This window comes from Teleopsis dalmanni, chromosome 2 (genome assembly GCF_002237135.1).
Source record: "Teleopsis dalmanni isolate 2A chromosome 2, ASM223713v2, whole genome shotgun sequence".
In the NCBI taxonomy this organism is placed as follows: Eukaryota; Metazoa; Arthropoda; class Insecta; order Diptera; family Diopsidae; genus Teleopsis; species Teleopsis dalmanni.
Genome location: NC_051847.1, coordinates 23,644,824 through 23,665,298, shown reverse-complemented (window position 1 = coordinate 23,665,298; position 20,475 = coordinate 23,644,824). Strand labels below are relative to the sequence as shown.

Genomic DNA, 20,475 nt, shown 5'->3' with positions numbered 1-20,475 from the left:
TTTTAAAAATGAATATCAGTTCCAACTCCTGCAGTCTCTTTTTCGTTAGAATTTATTTTAGATAGTTAAATAAATACACAGAACCAATCTTACGAGCTTATTAATAATTTTAGAGACTATTTAATAGAATTAAATTTTAAATCTTAAACAACCTTTAAGAACAACATTCTCTGTGATATCATATAGGTACACTTTAACCAAAAAAAAAACATACAATTATTTTAAAACCCGATCATTTCAAAATCCTATACCTATTCATATCGAAAGAAATAAAGCCTATTCTAAAAAAATAATTACATCTCATGAAACTATTGATCCAAAAGCTGTTCACTGGTAATCTTCTTTTTTCATTTCCTAAAAGGCATATAGCTACAAATATGGACTATAATAAGGATTATACTTTCCTAGTATGCATGATAAACATTGCTATTTGCTTCTACAATAAATTATTTAATCTTTATTTTTTAACTAAAGTGCACAACCAAATTAATAAATTAATTTATAATAATTAATTAATAATAAATTTATATTCATATGTTTTGGCAAAACAAAAACTGTTTTTATAAAAAAAAAAAAACAGTATATAGAAGTGCACTTTAAAAGTTCATTATAGTAAATCGGTACATGATGGATAAAAATTTCTGTTACAAAAAATGTTCTTAAGATAATAAGGCACTAATGTACTGAAAAAACTGCACTACTGAACTGTTGAGATTAGTAGGGTTTTCTGAAAGAATGACCGAAAGTTTTATACTTCAAATCAACTAAATTTTAATATCTATTGTGTTTTATAACAAAAACACAGATCAGTCATAAAATTAAAGTGTATTTAATGGGCTAAAAATTTGAATATAAGTAAAACTATATTAAATATTTCAGATATTGAAGTTTTTATGACGGATGTTTCTTTCACATACTATATTTCGTTTATCTGAAATCAATAAACATCAACTTCTACAGTAGACTTGCGGTTTATCGAACTTTAATAAATACGATAGTTACTCCTGTATTTTGTAATTGTGATTTTCCAGAACAAATATATATTTAAGCATGTTTGAACCTTTTCGCATTAATTTCATTTAAGATAAAGAATATTAAACATTTCTTTTAGTAAATAAAGTTAGTAATATTTATACGAATTCGCTAAATTTGATCTCGACATTCAATAATGGGATGATCGCAGAGTCTTAATTTGATAGTAGACAAATAATGCCTTTACAATACAAACCGAACATTGTATAGTATTTTTGATTTCAATATATTGTTTTTGAGTTAATACTCGTAATTTCAATTCACTACACATTTTTGAAAGTTCAAAAAACACTATTCCACAATTCAATTATTTGATGACCGCAGATGTCTGCCAAGTTTCTTTGAATTTATTTTCAGATAGTAAGCATTTCGATCAAAACTCCGAGAATTTTTGTTAAATACTTACTCGAAGAAGCATCTGTTTCAATGAGATACAAAAATTCTGCTCTACTGCAACCACTTAATATAAATAAAATATTCACAAATATATTCAAAGAAAATCAATTATTAGAATTCATAAACACATGAATAAATTTTCAAATAAAAGGAAAAAAAATGAATGAAATATGCAAATACACATAATCTTTCTGATAAATTAGGATTACTTTAAAAGCTCACATATGGTTTACCGGATTACTAAGATATTCCAAACTTTGTTGAATATAATTAGATTCTTTCTCCATGAAAATTTAAATATAATCAAAGATAATAAAAATCTTCCATAATTTACTTAAATAATTAAATCAGGTATTACTTAGGCACTCACCATCTCCACAAAATCTAACATGACAATTCCAAGAGTCCTTACAAATTATCATATCCCTAAACTGCAGAGCATATTTCGCAAACATACCTAGCATTTGAATATATGCCGAATATTTTTGTCTTTTGCATGTCTATATTGCTTTAAAAATACTTTTAATAGATTCTATTGATTCCAACTACTAACCTCAGTATTATTATAAGGCGTATAAATATGCCGATTCAAATATGTTTAAACAATGATCGCCAATCCTTGTAACGCTCTATTGACATTGAAACATTCAATATATGTAATAGCAACGACATCAATCTGAAAATTCGAGCAGTTGCTGCTAGGAGCTAGGATGCAGAACTCCTGTTCCAACTACGTGTGCTATTACATGGCACAGAATTACGGGCATTAAAACAGAATGATGAGTTTTTTAGATAAAATATAGGAAGTTAAGTAAAGCTAGTTGGCGACTATCGTGCATAAACCTTAAAGAATCCAATCTATAGCAATACCAGTCTAGAATCACTAATAACTGTTAGTGATACTACACATAGTTAAAGATATGTGTGTGTAATTAGCGAAATTTAAGAGAAATTTTGGAACTGGAACTGGTAGTTCCAAAGAATTTTACACATTTGTCAATGCTGGTATGTGCGCGTATGTTTGGTTTAACTATCGACTAGAAATCTGTAGTTCTTTTGATTGAACGATAACATAGCTTTTGTTGTTTTTATTAGAAGGATGTTTACACATGATACTGACTACTTTGCAGACACTTATATTACGAACTAGTTGTGCTCAACAAGTTGCTTGTATATATCCCGTAAGTTCCCGACATAAGTCCTTTGCAATATTTATATTAAAACTTCTACGCTACAGAAACGATTACAGTACCTGAATGAATCATTAACTAAATAAACCATAACAACACTGTGGCTAAGTTACAGATCTATTTATAAAATATTAAAAAAACCACAATACGGTTTAGTATAGATAAATATATATTTAAAAACCGAAAAATTGAGAATACTCCATTGTGATTCCACATGATCTCAATAGTATCTTTAATCTAATTTGTCAACTACCGTTACGTCGACATTACAAATTGTAATATTCTTATTAGAAAACCATTTTTAGAAAAATATTTTTTAGCTGATAGTAAACTAATATAAGCATTTTTTTCTTATATGGACAGAAGGAGAAGGTAACGGACACTTGATTGCTTTTTTCTGATAGTGTGTTGTGACACTATCTTCTTTTCGCATTAAAATACTTCCTGTGATCAGATTCTTTTGAGTGTGAACATATCGTTACCCAATTTCATCGTTCATCTATTAAGAAACCAATTTTTAACCATATTTTTACACTAAAGCAACACCAATCTGTTATTTTTGTTTCTGGATTTTAAACAGATTTTCCTCTTTATTTAAAGAGAATATCTGGGTGCCCAGTACCCAAATTATATAATTTTAGCACTGCTAATTTATCTAATTTAGAGATTTGCGGCATTTGATGTTTGACATTGCAATTGAATTCATAGAAATTGAACGCTTTGTTATTTGCCAGACTATCAGAAGCAATCCGTCTTAGGTGTAGTCGTGTCTACATTCCTCTGCTGTATTTCGAGTGCTTCCTGAATAGCAAAAATTTTTACTTGGAAGACACTGCAGAAATTCTTTGAATTCATTAAATTAAATACAACAAAACATTGATGCATTTAAAAGTTGCACTAATCACTAATTGTCATAAAATATTTCTGAAAGCAATTAATGTAATTTTAAAAAATATATTTATTAGTGTCTTTTACCTCAACAAACAAATCTGAAAAGGGTTGAAGACAATGTAGAACACAATAAAATATAAAAAAGGAACTCAACAATTACCATGGCAAGACTACGTGAATTAAGATAACGAACTCAAAAATGACAGTTGGGTAAACAGCCGCAAAACTGCTTAAGTACGACTACTCGTAGTAACAGATTGAAGTAACTCAGTGGTATGTATGTAATGTAACGAGACTTATAGGAATCATGTAAACCATTTAACGTTAGTACACCAGTACGTACAGAGAATTAGATGGGACGATCGTATTACAGTTCCACTTTGTCAATTAAACAAATTTATGATGATTGTACTTACAATCAATAAACAAATATATTTGTATCTGATGTGTTTTTATACATAAACAAATGCCACAATCTTAATTCGTATTTTTAAAGATACATTTTTGAAGTGTAAAATTTACGCAGTACGCACAGAAAAGCATTTTTATAGAAAACTTTATTACATACTTTACATATGCACATACTTTATTTATATACTTTAATCACTATAAAAAAAATAGAGAAGAACCAATCCGGAAGTTGAATTCCAATCACTCCGTTTTGCTTATTTAAAAGTAAAATGAGAAGCAGAGGTAAAACGCCGAAAATTTTGAGTGAAGTGAATAACGAAATTGGATAATTTTGATTTTAAATACCTTCGTACCACAAGCTTACTTATCAGAAAACACTATTATCCAGCGAACACTATTCAGAAATATTCCGAAGTGCTCGAACATTTATTTTTACATGAACATGTAAAAATATCAGAAAGCATAACTTATGAAATTATTTCTATGCACTGATATCAATTTTATGTATTATCTACTCTACTTAATCTCTTAAGTGTTGCGTTCCGAAGTATTGGTTAAACATTTGAGATACATAAGCCAGTGAGCCAGCATAATATACTTCAGAATTGGAAGTTCGTTCTTCATAAGTTACAGACTTCTTTCAATTGTTGTTTAGATACATTTTGTTGTTGAGAACAAAAGTATCTACTGCTTTACTAATTCATTTATAATTAATATTATTAAATTTTTAAAAAGCAACTATTTCTATAACTATAAGAAATGTTTTACTAAAAGTCTTTAAAATATGTATAGCATATATGTTTATATATTAGCGATATATAGTAGTAATAACAGATTGAGAAGCTTTCACTTTTGTATAATTTATAAGAATTTTGCATGAATTTAGTTTTGACGTACATGCATTAATTTTTTTTAGGAAACGTGGGGCGGAAAGTCAAAAGTCACTTTATAAAAAGATTTGTGTTCATTGAATGAAGCATATTTCGGTAAAGAATGTTCAATTATGTTGAATAATGAGATTTAATTTGATGAAAAGATTGAATCGCCTCAGATTTGTGTGTTGTTCACTTCAATTGATGTTTTCCAACTCATGTCTGAAATTAAGTAAGAGCACTTATAAAAAATCATGATTATGTATTTACATCAAACTCCTAAAAGATGCATGCTCTCTCTCCTATGTCACAACAAAATTGAACGTATTAAAGTCTGACAGGTGAAAAATTTTTATTATATATTGAAGGGAATAACTCAAGCATATCTATATACTTTATTCAATCTAAACCAAAAGAAGGGAATTTCTCACTTATCATACATTTTATTTAATTAATATATTTTGAAGTAAAATTAACAACAAATATTATGTTGAAGCTATTTGAGCCAGTGCACTTGAGCACTTTTACTCTTTCTTAACTCGAGGAGTTTCAAAACCCCTCTTTACGCCTTGACTGGATTGTTGTTTATCACTTCATCAAACTAAGCATTGCTTCATTAATGGACAGTGAAAAGTAAGCGTATAAATCGAACACAGACAAAAACCACTCTTAAAGAATTGAAAAAAGTAATAAGTTCCCGAGAGCTATCTTTATCATGGAGAATATGTATGCTAAAATGGTATATATTTTCTACATTATTAACAAAGAAAGAGAGATATCGCCATTTTCTCGGACAGTTAAGCTGAAATCATCAAATCTCTGATAGCCATTATAACCACATCCTTAACAGGTCGTAAATGCCGGACTTCTCTTAATGAACTAGTCAAACATATTAGAGTCCAACTCCCACGGGTACCTGAAGACAGACACATCTCAGGAAACTGCAGTTTAGTTGACCTTGCCAAGGCAGATACACTGCTTTCTTATATTAATTTCTCAAAAATTTGCATCCCAATTGTAACGCAATTAAACAAAAATATCTGAGTATAGATAAAAAAAAAAGATGAGCAGTGGGCAAATGAAAATTTCTGACCTCAAGATTTACTTGGTTCAAAAAAAACAAAAAACATACGAGTCAACTGTTTCAAGTAAAGTAGAACCTGCTTAACATTAAGGTATGAGTGCTGATTGGCTATTGACTTTTATCATGATTGTGACTCTGAGGAGTGGGAGAAATCCGTGGTTTACTTTCTTTGTAATAGTATATGTATTATGTATCTTTGGCCAATAGAAAATAGAAACATCTTTAGAGCAGCACCTTTTCTTGCAAAACTAGGGACTTAGCTAAATTCAAAGACTTGTCAGATTGATGCAGTTTTACTTGAATGTAACAATTGTATACGCCGATCACTCCCGTCATTTCAAGGATTCTGATTATTTACAATAAATAAATATATTTTCAATTCACTTGTTGAAATAATAAAAATCTGTTGACTATATCGCAAAACTGTCACATAAAAGCAGTTATTTTAGTTAATTCTAATGGTATTTGCCATAGTATATACATTGTGACCGAAAGGTTTTCGGAGGTTCTCATTTAAAATTCGCGCGCTGTATATTTTTCGATATTTTAAGTTTATGTAGTTTGGCAGCACTGTCCTTAATTACTATGCCAAAAATGAGCGCGATCTGTCAGACAGTTCGTTTACGGCAGCTGTTGAAACCAGTTCACCTCAGTAGTGCGTTGCGAAAAAAACAATGGAAAAAAATATTGAACAAAGAGTTTGCATCAAATTTTGTTTTTCGAACGAAATTTCGTGTGCAGAATCGTTGCGAATGCTACAAAAGGCTTATGGGGAATCAGTTTTATCGAAAACTCAAGTTTATGAGTGGTACAAAGCCTTTCAGGACTGTCGTACGACCGTCGAAGACATGCCGCGTTCTGGACGACCTTCGACCTCTACCACCGACGAAAACATTGAAAAGGCAAAGGAAATCGTGTTCAAAAATCCTCATGTGAGTGTTAGAGAGATAGCACGAGAGCTAGGCATCGGTCGTGAGATGGCTCGTTTGATTTTGGTGGACAATTTGTGTATGCGACGTGTCAACGCCCGGCTTGTTCCGATTCACCTCAATTTGTTCAACATTATCAACGATTTTAAGGCCAAACATTCAATAAATACCATCGAACAGCCACCGTATTCACCTGATCTTGCACCGTGTGACTTTTTCCTGTTTCCCAACCTCAAATTACCACTCAGAGGAACGCGTTTTGAATCCATAGAAGACGTAAAACAGAATTCGCAGAGGGAACTCAAAGCCATACCGGAAAGCGCCTATAAAATGTTTTGATGATTGGAAGAACGTTTGCATTTGTGTATCGCTTCTAATGGAGCATATTTTGAAGGAGATAAAATAAATATTGATGAAGATTAAGAATTTTGCGTTTTATTTATTTATGACCGGAAACTTTTCGGTCACAATGTATAGTAAGCTGGAAGAAAGTCGAACATTCTAAATTAGCCAGAAACTTGTTTTGATTCTTCATTCATCGTAGCCTTGACATTAGAATTTGGTGCTGTACATGCTGTAAAATAAGTGGAAAAATGGCGCATTCAAATTCCTGAATCTGGATCTATATGTTATAAGACAGTGGCATAACAGGTGTTTACGTGTTTCTTCCTTAAAATCAGTGTCAATAATATACAGAAGCTCTGATCAAGTAATAGTATTTAATTATTATTTAAATAAATTAGTAATTTTGTTAAATTTCATTTAGATTGATTTAGATTTAAAAATTATGGATATTTAGATAGAAGTTATTTAGATAGATAGATAGCAGATATAATTACTTCATTTGTTAATATAATACCACACAGTTTGATTATAAGTTTTGTAACTCATATGTTATTGGTTTAACGGGTAAAATTTATCAGTTGACTACCAAACCGAGAAAGATTTAAATTTATACCAAATATCACAGTCGAAAATTTTCCGGTCAATTTTGGTTTCAGTTCAGCGGCCATATAAGTGCATGGCTCCACTCTAGAAAAGTTTCGTTAATGAATTCTCAAAATTTCTGTGTGAAAAAGTGTGTTTGGCAAAGGCACAGATACTTTTTCATATTTTACTTTATTATTCACTATAGGTACGAGTATATACACTAAAAGCTACATGTATAATATCTTACTTAACAGGCAACAGAGTTTGGTATTTCTCCGCTGTATAATTTTGTATCTTCAATCAACAGCCAAAACTCTATCAAAAGATTGTGTGTAGGCATAGTTGTGATATGCAGTGTCACATGATGGGCTCTATCATTAACGATGCGTATTTTATTTTATAGCCCGAATATATGTTAATATCGTTAAATCTTGTGCCGAGCAAATCAATAATTACAATGGAATTTCTTATGGCATGTTTTATTCCCACTAAAATACATCTAGCTAAGCAGTTTTTAAATATTCTGTTGTTATTACAATAAATATAAATTAAATATTTACTATTACAACTATAAAATTTTATTTATTTTCAAAATCATTTATAATGTTTAATGTGAAAATTATTCGAACAAACTTTGTACGAGCAATAATTTTTACAGTCACGTCTGCACTTAGACTTGACGTACTCGTGCTAATGATGCTATTGTTTAAGATACATTCCTAATTAATTCAGTAATGGAAACGTTCAAGATATAACTAAGTACTAAGTAAGTATGTATTACTTACATGTTTAAATTAATAATTTTATTTAATTAATATTTTATTTTTATATATTGGAAGAAATCAATAAAAATTAGTTATCAGATGTTGTGAATGAAGTCAATCATTTACGCTCATTTGATTGAACTTTGCCATCATTGTTCGATGAACCGTGAATAACATCAATGATCAATTAACTCTAGCGTTGGCCAAGTAGAACTTTTTGGCGTGGTTTTATTGCAGTCTTACACATTCATATATTAACCATGCATATAGTATACTAAGTAGAGACAAGTTACTAAAATTAGTAATACTTGTATCTTTTCGAATATTTAAAATTAAAACGTAGGGGTTAAGGTGTTCACTTTCAACGTAAAGATAAATAATAAACTGGCAAGCAGTTTTTAAGAAAGTATTAGGTACAATAGACTAGGGAGGGCCTTTCTTCCATAATCACTGTAATACCATGTTGCATTTGTCACATCACGAATGAAAAGTTAAAAATGTACTGACAATTTTCATGAGAAATGAGAGCATTTATTTTTTAGTTAATTTAGTTATATATGTTGTTGTTGTTGTGTGGAGATTCTATTCCAGACCCGCTACATGACCAGTACGCTACCAAATATTCTAAATTTTAATAATACAAACTTTCATACTGAAACACGCGGTATGTAAATACATGCTTTTAAGAGAAGAAGAAAAGAAGAATTTGTTACCTACAGTATTACGAAAACCTTTTATTTGTACTAGATTCTGAATATATAGATACTATATAAAAGTACCGTTCTAATTTCAAACAAACACTTTTTAATAAATTCTCAAGATCAAAGCTAAATAAACATTTGTATACTCTTTACTATTCTGAATTATATATTGTAAATTAATGTATGTGAAGTTTGTCTAAATCTTATAAAATATATATATTCCCGATCTGTTTGATCTGTTTGGCACAAATATAACTAGTGATGTCGTCTCTCTTTTTATTGACAAATTAGCTTCTAAGCTCTTCAGCGCATTAAATTAAACTTTGCATAGAAATACGTATGTTAATCCAAGCAGATCTAGTCCACTAATAAATTAAACATACAACAGAACTATGAAATATATATAAATATATATTTTGAAATACACATATATATATAAATGCATTAAATTCATGAATTAAATGATAAACGATACGTTCGAAAACAAATAGGATTTAAAATTATATATATGTAGTGAGGCCATCTAGTGGCAATTATATGTGTAGATAAGGTCAATCACTTCCCGCGTTGACTACATTTGACACTTTAAACCTTTCTCTTCTCCGGAAATATGCATTTGTATTTGATATATTTTTAGACCGGTCATATTTCAACTTACCTATATATTGTTAGGGTCTTAAATAAAAATCTATAGGTATAATCGTTTAACATTAATAGTTATTTCAATCACAAATATAGAATGTTTAAAAGATTTTGTATGCTACAAATATACTTGAGACAAAATATACAGATGTTTATATTTATGGTTGGAAAATATGGGCCCAATATTTCGTTCTTTAATAAGAAATAGATACAAATGTACAGAAATAATACGATCTAAAATAATTTGAATAATAAGATTTTGACAGATTTGCATCGATTTTAACAATCGACGACAAATTCTTTCCAATATATGTATAATCTATGTGTCAAATAACATAATAAATGCGAAATAGGTCACAAATTTTAATATTCTCAATCTCTAAAATGTCATTCTTTGTTATTCCTGCGTTATTAGTCTAGACAGTCAGGTATAGAATTAGTCAAAAGCCCTTCTATGCTGAAGGGCAGTTGTTTTGATTTCAACATTTCTTCGTTACTCTTCTATACAGATACTGATCATGGTCCCTTAGAACAAGGCTCACTAAACGAGAACTTCATACTGCGGACTTCTTTAGCAAATTTTTATATAACGGTTATTGTAGATCACTATATCACTATATGTGTAGGAATTTTGTAATACATAATGAAGTAGTAGTGCAGTTGAAATAATAATTGTCATTTAAATTAAGTTGGTTTTACTTTTTTTTAAAAGCAAATAATTGCTGTAAGTCAAATTGGTTAATTATAAGCATCATCTTATGGCTTTTAAGAATCTTAAGGTTTATTAACTATATGCTTCCATGCATTCTTTAATACTCTACGATAAATCACATACTTCACCATTAATCCAACAGATGATTCTCGACTGATCTTAAGGTCATGTCTTTAAAACTTTATAGATTATGACCACTTGTCAACAACAGCTTTTTTGCTACTATGAATCCAGCCTAACGTAATGAATCTCACGATTTTCTAATAGACATGATAATGCTGTCATTTTCGGGACCGAATATATTTATTGTTACTTTATCTTGTATCTGTACTTCTTTAGAGTCCACGTTTTGCATTATACCTGTGTGTGACTGTTGGTATAACAATTGTATATTATATGTTGGATTGACTTTATCCTAACAATACTTTCGATTTGAAAATTTCTAAAGTTTGTTTTGTTCTTTTCCATTTGCTATCCTTTGTATGTAGTCGTGTTTACTGTTTTCAATTAATCAGTTTAATCAAAATTGGTATATAATCCATATCCATATATAAATTATTGACTACCTTATGATAATAAAAGCGTGATATAAGATTCGAGTTTGTCAATAAAATTATACTATATTATATAATATATTAAAATTATACTATAATTATACTTTATTATATGTGAACCAGACTTAATTTTGAAACTTTAAGCTTCAAGTAGTATATGTATAGATAGACTATTGTTTAAAGAAAAATAAATTTTAGATCTCTCTCTAATGCTCTACTTTATCTCTTGACCCTTGAGAACTGAGTGGGGATTTAGCCAGAGTATTATCATATTGTTTATATTAGCGAGATGTGTAAATATAAAAAAAAATATTTTATTAAAGAAAAATAAATTTTAGATCTCTCTCTAACGCTCTACTTTATCTCTTGACTCTAGAGAATTAAGATAAATTAATGTATTTTCTCTCCAGTGGTGATTTAGCCACAGTATTGTCTTATTATTTTTATTATCGAGATGTGTGGATATAAAAAAAAAATATTTTATTATAAAATTGGGCAGAACTGAACTGCTGACGTTTAATAACTACAATGACTGCATTCAGCTCAGCAATTTTTTCCGTAGCGGTGCAATAGGTAGAAATAATTAGGATAGAAGCATATAGACTGAAGTTAATGTATATAAAAACGCATACCAAGGAATCTTACGTGAAGAAAAAAGTTTGGCTGATTATACGGACTGCCTAGAAAAAAAAACCTGTATGTTTATTACCAAAAAAAAATAAATACATTTCAAAACATCGATGCTAATCTTAGTGCAACTATTTTGTATGTTGAAAAGGCAATTAACATTTTTTATATGTAAAAAACGCAAATGGTTACTTCGATTTTGGGTTATATATTTCTTTATGAATGCTTGTAGTTATTTCATTTGTCGTCGTTTATTGTTTTTTTTTTTGTTTTTATAATATACTTCAGATGAAATCTACCTGTGTTTTAGTATCGGCTTTCATATTTACTAAAACATAACATTTTAAATTTTTATTTAATAATATAAGATTTATCATATAGTGGAGCACAAAGTTTCGTTGATATGCTCAAATATTTAATTGTTATCTCTTGTTGCATTCCAAAAAATTAAATGGGAATTAACCTTTCTTAATTTTTTCCACAAATATTTACTGTTGCTGTAATTTTTTTTTTTTTTGTGTTCCTTACGAACGAACTAACATGGACAGTTAAAATTTTATAAAGGCGTACACACATACAGAACTAAAAGAGAACAAACAATGCAACGCAACAGAAGCACACACATTTCTAAGTACACACCAATACCAATACACGAGGACTTCAGTAAAAATTTATAGTGAAAAATTGGTTGGTACAACATACGTCACGAAGGTTGGGTATACTAATAATTTATTTATATGAAGAAGAAGCAAGTAATAGCAGTGAGATACACTATACACCATACACCATTTGTCGAAATGCATCGCCGTATAACATTTAATCGTTAAAATGAAAAATTTATTGATTGAAAAAAGATTGTAATAATCTATTCAGTTCAATTTGATATCGAAAATGTTTATTTATTTAATGCTAAATCAGGTTATACGGAAAAATTCAAACAAATTACTTGTCGACGTTGCAGTGAACAGACTTTTCAATTTTAAAGGTAAAACGTTTATAAACATCATTAACGTACCTTTAAAATTTTAACCAAATTTTATTGAATTAATTCACCAATGTTTCATTAAAAATGAATCCAAAATATATATTCACTTGAGTGTGTTATTTTTTCTATGAATTTCTCACTTTAATATTTTTCTCCTTTTATATACTAGATTCAAAAAAATACTTTTTAAACAGGACGCCACTTTTATTTATTACGTATTTCTTTAAGAATTCTACCGTATTTTGATCAATTAGACACAACTTTATTTATATTAAAAGCAGTATTTATTAGACAAAATTTTCTGTTATACACTTTCTGCGTATTTTAGCAATAATATGGAAGAAACTCCTTAAATACACCACAACAAAACAACGCACGAGAATCCACCAAACGCATCAGAAATACAAACGAGACTACTGCATACCACTTACTGTTTTATTCCACTCCCTACTTCAAATAAAAACCGAGAATTGGAATGAAAGAAACGATATCAAAAAATTTCATTTCATTTCGTTCCGCGTGAGCCAAAGTTACCACTTCATTTCACTTTTAAATAATCGATATAAATTTGTTTTAGATATCATACAAATAATAGCATAATATAAACAAATGCATATTTACCTATTTTACTTATAGTGTTTTAGGTCAAATATTAATTAAATAATTATTTAAGAATATAAAAAAATTAACTTATATATAAAGAATACCTAACTATATTTTTGTATAGTAAAATTTAAAATTTTAATTGCCATCTATAAAACTGCATAACAAAGTAATTTTTATATTCAGCATTTTAAAATAAAACCATTTGAAATATATACGAATAGTATTTTTTCAACGCTTAATCTACATCAGCTTTAATATTTTAAGTCGAATGAATCTGCATGAATTTAGCTTTACAAATAATCGAAAGTAATGAAGTTTTCTCTGATCAATAAAAGGAAACGAAACGATATTTTGTAATCCACACTACAAACAAAGTCAAAAGTAAATCTGCAATTAAAACTATAAAGTTGATATAGCTGAATTATATTTTATTTATAGTTAACAATATTTTATATCAATCTTCATCTTTGGAAATTCAAGTAGAACCTATACATCTATAAAGATGGTAGTTTGCAAATACCTCAGTAGAGATGTACAGAGATTTATAAAGATTTGCAAAAAATCTCTAAGGCCTCTCATTTCTCGCAGTTAATAAGAAATCACTATATAAGTTGAATTATTTACTAACACATGCAGGTCATGTAAGAAAACACATACATATATAATTGCTAAAAAAATTATTATAAATGAAAAAAGAATTTACTTCACATAACGTCAATTCGGGAAATTCCCATCTTTTAAATTTTTTATTTACTTGAAAATCATTTATCATTTATTGGTATTATATATTAAAAACTCTTTTGCAATTTACAATTATAACATATTGTAGCGAAATTTAATATAATAATTAGTTTTTAAAAGATAGAATAATTTTTTCCGACTAAATAAATTAATATATAAATCGTTTTTACGAGCCAATTCTGGGGAAGAGACCATCAACGGTAGCCGACGCCTAATAACACCACTGACCTATGAAATCATACTATATACATATGTACATATGTATGTATATCATGTGGCATACATAAATGCAAATTCTTAACGCAACGATATCTATGAGTGAATTATAATAGCTGGATAATGCATATTTTATTCACATACTTGAGATGCTTTGACATTTTATGCATTTTACTTCGTTTTAAAGGTAATTGTTCACATTGAGTATATCAGACGGTGAGTACATAATATTATGAGGGGTATTATGAGGTACGTGTTTACCCAAAATACCAAGAATCAGACAGTAGGTTTTGGTTATAAGTAATGCACTTTCACACAAAGCCAACATAGGATATGATTTCTTTACCAAAAAAGATATCATTCTTATCAATTATCCGCCATATTTATCTGATTTGAGTCCTTTTCCTTTACTTAGTGTGAGTCGTCAACTACTGTATCTTAATTGATCGTTGGGTATTAGCCTGCGACTTGTTTATAATGTTTTTTTTTTAAATAAATGATAAACAGAACTTTTTTTATATGCGACTACTAAAGCATTCGACTATCTTCTCTTAATAGTACAGAATAATACAGTTTGTTAACCTCATAGTTAAAATCCTTTAAATACAATGCTCAGCCTTAACAGCATCGAATCTCAACAATATCAGATAGCCAGATATAGAACGAAAGTGATAAACTATATATGGTATTATATTTAAAAAAATTGTACTAAAATATAAACAATGTTTAATAGAATTTTTTGTCATTGCTCTGGCACATGTGAAAGCGGCAAAAATTTGATCACAATTGATTTCCTGTTGTATAACTGTGATTCAACAATTGAGAATAACCCAAGTGCATTAAGTCTGTCTGACTGCATAGAGCAACTCATACGAGCAACAATAATACTGGCTACATTTCAACTCCAACGAAAAGAATAGAACTTGTAGATCATTAAATTACTTCTGCTTTATCAAGGGATACAAAGCAAAGATGACACTCGTGGGTTTGATATGTTCAACTGGAGCAAGAGAAAGAATACATCGGTTCACGTACGTGATATAATCAAAATATCAGCGATTTGATGAGAGATCATGTTTTAAATAATAAGAAATACCTTAAATTTTAAAATAAATGAATTGGCACGATTTTAAGTATTTAAATGTGTTGAAATTATATTAAGGACTGAAGTTTTCAAACGTGCTTTATTAACTGAATGAGCGATTTAGAGTGATATCTACCTATTAAAAGACAATTTAACATTTTTTTGTTATATGAGCAAATTTTAATTATTTTTGTTAAATTCGCCAACATATAATAAAAATTTTAAAATGGACCAAATTCGCATTTAGCAAATGAATGCGTTTCATTAAGTGATATATTATAATAAGATTGACGCATTGCATATACTTGAACATACAGAAGCATCCAATTTATGCTGCCGGAAGTAAAGGAAAATGAAATAGACTTACGATTAAGGTGTCGATCGACAAAAATTTGAATGTAATGCTTGAACGTTACAATTACGTATGAAATACATCATTCAAATATCCTCCGCTAGATATGTATATAACATGATCCTTTGAAGTCATTTTCAATGTCTAGCAAGAGCTCGACCATAAAGTGACGTTTGCTCGTTTCCAAAGGAAATAATTCAATGGTGACAAATCCCATAATTTAGATCCCACACCGTGCAATTAGATGTAATTGCAATAATATTCAAATGATATTCTTCCACTGCACATCTTACAGTAGTAGATGCTTTTAATGTTGGTTTTTAATTACTTGTGGACACATAGCTGGCAATAGGTCGGACATAACACAGCTTCATTTCAATACAGTGCTGACAAATCACAGATCTTGATAGCCAATTCACATCGCGATTACGTAAAATTATAAGTTCTAAATAAGTAATATGCGACGTCATCCTATTGAAACCACATATCTTCAACATTTATATCTTTAGTTTCACATAAAAAATTGGTAATTAGATGTGTTGGATGAACTTTCTATGGATGGAGTGGTCTTTTGTGATTTACTTGTGAATTCCATTCTTTGTTAGCATATTCAGCAAACTAGAAGGACACTATTAGAAGGACTATTGTCATATTTTAATATCAAAAATAACAAGTAACATATAGCGGTATCCAAATTTTTTCTTACTTATAAGCAATGACAAATATTAGGATAAGGATCGGAAGCCTAAAGAATAGATCCTATTAAGCCGTTAACTATATCACCACGAATAAAAGTGATGCTGAAGAAAACTTTACGGTTCGGCTGAGTAAAGCCAAGTCAGCATTCGGGCAGTTAAACAATGTGTGGAAATCTAACCAAATAAGTACCCGTCCTAAGCTTCGAATATTTAACTCTAACGTCAAGTCAACGTTGTTTTACGGATGCGAAATGTGGAAAAACTAGAAGTGGATTTGCCACATGCTTAGGAAAGCAGATTTCTGTATAACAAAACAAACCCTACGTTGGCATCCACAAGTTAGTCGTCGGCATGGAGCGCCAGCTAAGACACGGTGAAAACCCGTGGACCAGGAGTTTAAGAATGCACAATACTACTGAAATCAAATTACGAGAGAAGCAGGCAACAGCATAAAGTTTAAAGGAATCGTTGATATTCCATTAGGAGAGAAGGACAGCAATAAGTAAGTCAATACTATATCCGTGATTAAATAGCAAAATTAGAAAAGGGAGAATGATTTGTGTCTTTTGATGTCAAAGAGAGGTAGAGTGAGACGCCTACGTTTTACAAATAACAGATATTTATTAAATGTAGTAGTAGAATAAAGGACAGCATTGCAATGATGATGATCCAAAATTTTGTGTTTGTAGCTAGTGCAGTCAATAATGACAAGTTAATACCCGACCGATAAAAGGAATAAAGCACAAAGCCGTTGAGACTTAATACTGAGTAGATTATGCCTAAACAAAACTTTTACTAGTCACATTCCGGATGATTTTGATAAAGTGGCACTTGCAGGAAAATAAAACTTTATCATATGAAGTTTGATGACAAACGAGATATGTGTGGGATTTATTTATAATTTCAGATTAGTGACTTTAAATCGTTTAATGTAATTAAGTTGCTTATCGTTACTGCATTTTTAACAGAGCTAAACCTAACTTTCCAAGTGGTAGAATGCATGGAAGGATAATGCAGATTTTGGATGGATATCCCATGTTTATGTTTGATTATAATTTTTATATTTTATATAATTCATATATTTTATAATATATTTTAATAAATAACACTCCAACAGAGGCTTATTATTTCCCCGTTTGTATTTATATTAGAGGTAAACTTTTACTTTTGTCTCTGTTATCTGTGTTACGACAATATGCTTTAATTTGTTTAAGAGAGAACTTAATGAATTTCAGCCGCAAATTAACTTCCTTCAGTTTTCAAAGAAGTTCTTCCACACTTTCATTATAGCATAGTCTTGTTGCCATCACGTCAAAAGTGGTTGGTAATTCTATTATTTCATGGATGTTAAACTTCAAAGTACTAAAGTGAATCATCCATCAATTCGAACTACATATGCATATATACATATGTGTACGAAATTTATGAAATCAATATCACAATTAATAATATGGTTTACTGACATCACAAGCATATTTTAACATCTAACATATTTTTGGTGTGGTTTTCTACAGAAAATTTTTATGTCACTCACGCTTTTAACAGCACATTTCCAACTTTCTGCTATTCCTTCGCTGCCGCTGTTAACGTCTAACATTCTGTTGTTGTTGTTATGTAGGAGTTTGTGCATGTATGAAGTAAATATCGAGTTGATTGAAGAAGCAAACATATCGGTATGTATACTACTTGGCACTATCTAATCTCAGAGTAATCACTAATCGCGCGGGGCGGTACGCAGATCTTAGATCAGTCATTGAATAATCACGAAGACTATGAGGAATACTCAAATTAGTCAGTGAGATGGGCGGGACTCTGCTGAAACCCTCCAGCAATCAAAGAGTAAAAGTGCCCAGATTCACTAACACTCGGAATAGGCTCAACATTACATTACATTACTATTGCTGATATTTTTGCTTTTTATTATTGTTGTAATATATGTATACGTGATAGATGAAGTATAGACAGCCGAGTGCAGTTTTTAAACCCAGATTCCCGAATGATATATTTTTTAGTAAAGCATTAAAAATTATTTTATTAATATTTGATTAATTTGTTTATCAGTTTCTATATAAAAAACTCATCAGATCTCTTTCTGGCTGCGTTTAGGACTAACTTCACTCTTGCTTTACATAAATAACTACAATATGATACTTTGACACTCGTATCGATATATTTAGAAGGTATTGAAGATCTTATAATGTATATGTATTATTAATAGGCTAATAATAATGGAAGGCTTGTCCATTTTTAAAATAGACGAATAAAATAGCGGATTTTTTTAAACATTTGACAGACCAACCAATATGGGTTAACTTTATTTCATAGTTGTCAAACCGAACAATCACGAAGTTTTTATTATTGACAAAAATTTATGCCGATATTCTCACATTTATTAAAAGACCGCGTGAAGTTACGAGAGTCCAGTGAATAATATAAAAATTATCATAAATTTAATAGAAAAGTAACATGATCCTAGTTTTAAATTGGTTGACAATGGATGAATGTAGGATTTCCTCGATTCTGATCTACTGTTTTTGCTACAGATAAAGGAATAACCTTTAAATCTTTATTTTTTAGCAAGTATAGCATATTATATACTTACTAGTAGTAACCATTGGCATAAATATCATGAAGTTCTATTATGAGATTGAGCTTATGCGTTTTAAATACATTAAACCAAAAATTAAATCGTTGCACTTAATCAGATAATATTACGAAATATCTGGGTGTGGCCATCAACCATAGATAGTCTTGCACAAAGAAGTATACATATATATTATTATTATTTTTTATTCCATACTCCATTAGAAGCTTAACGACATTTTTACATCAGGTACTAAATTCTTCATATCTGGAGTTGGTCTATTCATTTTATGAATTAAAACCTTTTCTTCAGAAGATCGTTTAAAAAAAGATATTTGAATCAAATCTAAATATTGTTTTGCACTTCAAATTTCTTTAATTTTTTTATTTACTTTTACCATTTGCTAGTATAAAATTGCAATAATGACTTTGTTTTTGGTTTATTTCCAACCTCTACATAAGAGTAAGAAACTCTCATGCATTGATTTACTCTTTTACTATGCGCGGTTCAGTTTTTTTACTGAACCATTTGCCCATATAAAACGGCAATCGTGACTTTGATTGTATTTGCACGCTTTGTATGAAATTATGGTTCAGTTTAGTCGAATGAACCTCTAGTCAAATGTAAAGCGATTTTCGCTCAGTCATTTATTTTCTCTTTTGTATTTACTGTGCGTAACATTGGAGTTTCACTTTTTTTATTGAAAACGCTTGCACGCATTAATTTAAGAATTATGATTATTTTTTTGTATAAACTACAAATGTATAAGAAGTCTGATCAAGAAATCATCGGAATATTTTTTTAATTCAAATCTTATTCATCAATATTTAGAATTTTGTTGTCACGACTTTTTGCTTGAAATATAATAAAATTAAAAAAGTTGCTAATGTCTTTCAAATTTATATTTATTTATCCTTAATATAATTAATTAATATTATAGCGGAAGTAACAATAACAAATGGATCGAATAGTCTCTTATCTTTTTGCATCACATTGCAAAATTCAAAAAGTTTTACAATCGGTTTTGACCTTTACAAACGTATTTTGGTCATACATTTACACACGAGGTTAGGACGAGCGATTCGTAACATTTTCAGTACTAAGCCATTTACTTTAATTTTAATGATTATTAATGGCATCTGCCATTATTAATGGCAGATTTAAATATTTTAAACTTATCCCGAAGTTTATACTAAATCACAGACATATTATCTAGCTTATTACTTTTCTGATTTTCTTCATTGTTATATACGCAAACTGCTGCACTATGTCCTACCGGTTCTACATTTAAAATTAAGTTTTCAATAGATTGAAAGGAATTATTACTTTGTATTTCTCTCTCCCCAAAATTGTATGCTGAAGGTATATTTCTTTCTCGGCAAAATCTTGTTGATGACCTTAAGACTGTAACAACATCTTCAGCAGTGAATGGGCGCCTATTCGTTCTATTTCTTTCCAAATTAAGCGAATTGGG

At 29.6% G+C, this 20,475-nt stretch overlaps 1 pseudogene; it reads right to left on the bottom strand.

The window, feature by feature from the left end:
• LOC119686442 overlaps nucleotides 1–12,789 on the bottom strand; it is a 28,832-nt pseudogene extending 16,043 nt beyond the window's left edge.
• Between the last annotated feature and the right edge of the window lie 7,686 nt (nucleotides 12,790–20,475).